Genomic DNA, 6,000 nt, shown 5'->3' with positions numbered 1-6,000 from the left:
CTTTGATGCCACTACTTTAAATGTAAGTTGATTAGAGTAGTAAACATAATAACTTCCTACTGTCCAAAAAAATGGTTTCACAACTAATCTATTTTACCTGTTCATTCTAAAGCGATCAATCACCTATAAACACGTTTTTCTGATGTTTTCTTAAAATCTCTGTGGAATATAGGTCCACTATCACTTCAGGAAATCTGTTCCAATGCTTCACTCTTACAGTCAGGAATTTTTCCTCTCAGGAAAGTGAATATTGCTTGTGGCTCTTCCTGCACCAGCACTGAGCTTCACTCTCAGTCTTTGCGTGTGGAGCAGAGGCAGTTTCGCACTGTTGCTGCAAAGTGCTCACGTCTCGCACTCTGGGAAGAGAGTAAAGAGGAGGGATGCAGTGATCTCTGGATGCTCATCGGGCCTGTTGCAACCTGTATCGAAACAAGCAATTTCACATGCTCTCACCTATCCTCACCTCTCATAAAACACTGTCTTCTGCAATAAAGTGAATGCGTGAGCGTCACTACTTTGATTTTCCTCTTCTAAGGAGAAAAACAGCGCTGTTTCCACGGAGGCTCCCCAGCCGCGGCGGCGGGGGGGCGTTTCTTTGGCCGGCCGGCGGGCTCGGCCGCTGCCTGCGGCGGGCTCGCCCTGCCCGCGCCCCCCGCCCCCGGCCGCTGATGCTGCGGCCGCCGCCCGCCGCCGCGCCCGCCCGCTCCCCCTCTGCCGGCGCTGCCGCAGAGCCTCCACCGCAACGCGAAGCCCACACAGCCGCTCCGGTCCGCCCCTCCTCTGGTCTGTCACGCTCGGCGGCTCCTCCGAGAGGCTCCTCGCTCCCTCCCTCAGCCTCACGCCGCGAGCAGGAGGCAGCGGCAGCTGGAGTGGAGGGAGCACCGCGTCTCTCCGCCGCCTGCGCCCCGGTAAGTGATGCTCCGGGCTGCCTACACTGCTCGAGAGAGCAACTTTTCCTTTTTCTTTCTTTCTTGCTTTCTTTCTTTTTTCATTTTTTTTCCTCTTTTTATTTTTTCGTGCTTGACTTCAACTTCTTCATGGGACTTAGAGTGGTCTTGCTTGCCGGGGACGGGGTAGAGCTCTCTTCGGGGCAGGTCGGGCGCTAGACGGCAGCGCGGGGTTCCCCCTCATCTCCGCGGTGAGCAGGAGCAGCCTGTGCCGCTGCTGCTCACTCCAGCTCTATCCAGATCTCGGTCTTTGCACAGAGAGAGCAGGTTACACACATCCGAGGAGGTATGAGCGTCTGATCTTCGCTTTAGGATCTGGTTTGTTAAAGCTGAAACTTTTGCACGCTAGGGGAGCAAAAACCAGGGGTGTCGATGTTCCAGATGTTCGAGGAATACAAATTTGCAGATGTTGTAGCAGTAAGGATGGTGAGGAGAACCAAAGGTGCAGAAACGTTGTCAATTCCAGTTCCTCAGGGGACCGACACTTTCTAAGATCTGTTAAGGAGGGGAACAATCAGCATTTCAGACCTTGCAACAGAAAAGGAAAGGGGGGAGGCCCGGCAGAATAAAACAAGGAGAATAACCAATTTAAGTGTTTTTGAAAACACTATTGCTTTTGTCACTATAGATTTCCTTCAAGGATTGTCACTTGCATTGACTGTGTTGAGAAAATAGTTTGGCATTCCTTACCCGTAAGAGGGAGAGAGGGATTCCTTTCTCTGCAGCTTTGGGAAAGGAGTTCTCCGAAACATACTAACTCCTGTTTTGCAAGGGGCTTTGGGAATTTAGGTCCTGAGATGATTCTGACATGTGTGGGGAGGAGAGAACAGAGAAATCATAGTGATGAAAAGTATAGTCCAGGTCCTAGTGTTAGGAAGAACCATGGGATGGTGGGACTTTTCAAGGCAACACACATCTAATTTAAAAAGGATTGCAGGATAGAAGAGCCTGAGGAATTAAAAGAGGCATAGGAGTTAGTCTGGCAGACCTGAGTGGAGACAGGACACCCCAGGGGCTGGAGGGCTGGGTGATAAAAATAATTGAATGTGTAGGTTACTGATTAGGTTTAGGGGCCTAATCCTGCAAAACACCGTGGGTGCAGCGTGAGTAGGGGACGAGGGTGGGAGCTGAGTCATCCTGGCTGGGGTGGGCACGGCACATCTGTACAGAAGGGAGGGGGCTGAGGAGAGAAGGAAAAGATGAGGAAGAAGCATGAAAAGATAGGTGGTGAGGAGGGAGGCTGTCTTATCGAAAGATGCTGAGATCACCCAGGCTTCTCTGTGATTGATAGTATCCTGCTCTCCTTTCCATAAAGGGTTAGGATGCTGCTGAGTGTAGCTCTGATGGAGGGGGGGATAGATTGCAGAGGTTAGTACAACACAAGGGAAACCTACTCAGACAAACACACTTGGTACTGCTGGTCCTTGGGCTGCATTGCACTGCAGTGCAGAGAGCTAACAGGAACTTCTGCCTTAGGCGAGAGAGGGAGCTGCTGAATTCATCTGTAAAGGTGGCACAAACTATGCCAAAACATACTGCTTCCCAAGGGAATTGTAGATAGAACTGCAAGTAGCGCTGTAAGGAGATACTGGAAGGATTTTCCTGATGAATTCACCATAAGCAACAAAGGGTTTCAGGAAGAAAGCTCCCAAATACAAGCCAAGTGAAGGTCTCCGATTGGATTAATTGTAAATAGTATATTTGTATTGGAAGTTTTCCTCCAAGTTCTCTAAGTGAATGGGTCCTGTTTTAACTGTGTCGTATATTCTCCAAAATAGATGTTTTACAAATTTTTTTTCAGGAGTTGAGTTCCCCACGGGAATGGAAACAATTTCACCATCTTGCAAAATATTAGCTTTTCCCTGTAACTGTTCATCTATTCAGTATTTTCCTGAATACTGAAAGCAGCATGGCAAACCAAACCCCATTCCTTCCCTCTCACCTAGGCATTTTTCTACAATTTTCCTGAATGATAGATTACTATTATAGTGTTTTGTTGGGGTTTTCTGTTTGTTTGTTTGGGGCTTTTTGTTTTGGTTTTTATTTTGTTTTTTTAAATCAGTTTCCTTAATGTGGGAGCAAAAAGTATCACTTTTGTATTCCAAATAAATGAAGAATTTGATAAAATATTCATACTAAGTTCCAAGTGGACTTCTACTTGGACTAAAGCTTTGTGTAGGCCAAATACAGAGAAAAAGGCAGTCAATTAAAATTATTGATTCACATTGAGCCTCCAAACATCTTGAATTGATAATTGAGGAAAAAGAAAAAACAAGAATTTGTTTAATGTCTGTGCTTCTAAAGCTGTATTCTTATGGTATTTCAATAAAAATGATCCTGAATATCAATAGCGCTGACTAAATACAGAGTTTCTCTGATGGCAATTTGATGTTAAATTATGTGTCATTGCTTTTGGTAAAAATGGATTTAAATTTGACCAAAAGGAATCAAACCAAATATTTTCTGGTTATATATTTGAGAAATCTAATTTATTTTCAAAAATAACAAAGCAAAGGTGTTAGTTTTTTTTTTTTTTTTTCAGTTCAGAGCAATGTGCTAAAAAGATACTTGCAAAAAAGGAAAACAATACTAAAAAATGTTACGTTTACAAGACATGGTGTTACATCAGGTAACAATGTGAAATCTGTAATTGAATGGATATATACCTGGGAATGTAAACTCGTGTAAGTTACTTCACTAGTGGCAGATTTCAAATTGGCTTTTTGAAATTTGTGTTTCAAAGCGCAACTGACAAAAGTTTATTCACAGAGGTCCTGATTATTCTGTTAAATCAGTGTGAATTGAATTGTAGGTTTCAGTGTGAAGTAAAATGAATCCAGCTATATAATTATCTAGGGTTTTGGTTAGTTGTGTTTTCTCTTTTTATTTTCTTTTTTGTTGGTTTGTTTATTTGTTTGATTTGGGTTCTTTTTCTTGCATGAAAGTAGTATTAATAAAAATATTTCACATTCTCAATATTATAAAAGTTCTTTGAGCATCACAGGCAGATTGCTTGGGCTGTATATTGCTGTGAATCTTTGCAACCCATACGCACCACAGGATGCATATCAATGCATGTTTAAACAAAAGCTCATCAATTAGATTAAATGTGTTTGCAAACCTGTGATAGGGAACTCACAGCTGCTGCCACTGCTTTCATATGATGTAGTGCATACCATTTTCCTACTAAAACAGAATGGAGTCCTTTGTAAAATGACTCAGAGGACTAGATTTACAGCTTGTCTTCTTTTAAGTGTTTGTAAGTAACATAAAGAAAAAAAATATTGAAAGTCTGCTCAAAGTATTGATATTGCAAAGGAAAGGGTAGTTGGATTTTCCTTTTAACTTAGCAAACTGCTTCAGTTTCAAAGTATGTTATGTATTCTCTAGTATCTTTGTTACAAAACACGGTGGGCCTCTTTTTCCATAAAGCGGTGCTTGATAACCTAACACCTTTAATTCATCTTTGATTTTCTATATTGCTACATAGTTCATCTAGAGATATTCTAAACATAGAGAGTACATAGTCTTGTGTAAATACGTATGTTACAGGTCAGTGATCTATCAGTCAGGTTTGTTTTCAAATTGCCATTTTTATGTCAGCAAGAGATAAATAAGTGTGCATGAAATAAACTCAGATGTAAATTTTTTAGCATGATTATTATTGAAGTGTTTGTCCTCTTGTAAGAAAAAAAAAACAAATGGAGGAAAGCAACAGCGAGCACAATCCTTCCTCTGTGGTTCCAACTCTCAGTTGTTTTCTCAACCAGAGGGGCTAATAAAAGTTTAAATGTTGCATACACAACAAACAAAATTGCTTAAAGGTGTAATACAATGTAATTCACTGTAATAATACTAAGATATCACTAGCATCCTTTCATTTTTGAGACTGAATCCTTACCTCTGTTTGTATTTCTGCTGACTGCTGACAGTAAAGACTTGCTATGCATTAACAAAACATCAGAGACTTTCATGATTAGGTGGAGATTCCATCCAAATATTTATAATTGAACTAAAGATGCAATGTATTAAAAATACAAATGACACTTACCACATAATTTATCTGCTTCAGCACACAAGGCATATAGCTTTATATTGATCTGGGACTCATAAAAAACATGGTGCTGCTGCAGCTTCATGTTTCTTTGCCAGCCGCAAGATTTTTTTTTTAAGATAAAGCAGCATCCCTGTAGCTGGCTCTCTCTTTCACTGCAGGTTATTTCTGTGGTCATGGCTGCATGGGCCTAGTTATGTGCTTTGTTCTAGAGTGGAAGTCTGAGTCCCACAAACCCATTTTGATTTTTGACGGAAAATCCATGTTACAATGCATACAGCTTGTAGCAGCATTAAAGCATCCTGCAGGATTTTTCCCCATTAATGATCACATGAGGTTTTGTGTAGGGAAAAAAGCTTCATGAGATGCATTATGGAAAACAATTATTTAATCACTATTTTACCATTTAACCATGGTAACTGGAATGGAGAGAGGACTTTATTCACAGAGCCTCACAGGGCCTCCGCATCTTTAGCTGATACCATTTTCATTCTGTATGGAGCTGGAGAATAAAATTCACTTTCTGTAAGCATAGCAGTGCTTATCCCAAGATGTCTTTGCAAAATGTATTCTACCATCCCCACCTCCCTTAACCATAGAAGGTTTTCCTTTTATCTGGCAATCGCAGCTGTTGCTGCAGCCTTACAAAAGCGGTTCCCTGTAATATTCTTAAGGCTGTGAAATTAATGACTTCTTGGATCAGAAATGTCCATGAGCCAGCAGCGTGTACTGGTGGCAAGAGTGGTATCCTGAGAGGCATAAGGAAAAGCATTGTCAGGAGGTCATGGAAGGTGATGCTACCCCTCTACTCAGCCCTAGCAAGATCTCCCCAGGAGTGCTGTGCCTACTTCTGGAGTCCTCAGGAAAGGGAGACATGTGTTTCCTAGGGTGAGTTCAGTGGAGGGTGACAAAGTTGATGAGAAGACTGTAGCATCTCTCTTACAGAAGAAAGGCTGAGCAAGTTAGGCCTGTCCAGTCTTGAGAAGAGACAAGTGAGAG

At 42.1% G+C, this 6,000-nt stretch overlaps 1 protein-coding gene across 1 annotated transcript in view; it reads left to right on the top strand.

Annotated features, from left to right (window-relative positions):
• The first annotated feature begins 706 nt into the window (after nucleotides 1–706).
• Nucleotides 707–6,000, top strand: part of SV2C (synaptic vesicle glycoprotein 2C) — a 109,824-nt gene continuing 104,530 nt past the window's right edge. The window contains exon 1 of the mRNA XM_021531833.2: nucleotides 707–908. The gene's annotated coding sequence lies outside the window, so the exon portion shown is untranslated. The remainder of the gene's footprint in view (nucleotides 909–6,000) is intronic.

This window comes from Lonchura striata, chromosome Z (assembly GCF_046129695.1).
Source record: "Lonchura striata isolate bLonStr1 chromosome Z, bLonStr1.mat, whole genome shotgun sequence".
NCBI lineage: Eukaryota > Metazoa > Chordata > Aves > Passeriformes > Estrildidae > Lonchura > Lonchura striata.
This window is presented reverse-complemented; position numbering and strand designations above follow the sequence as displayed.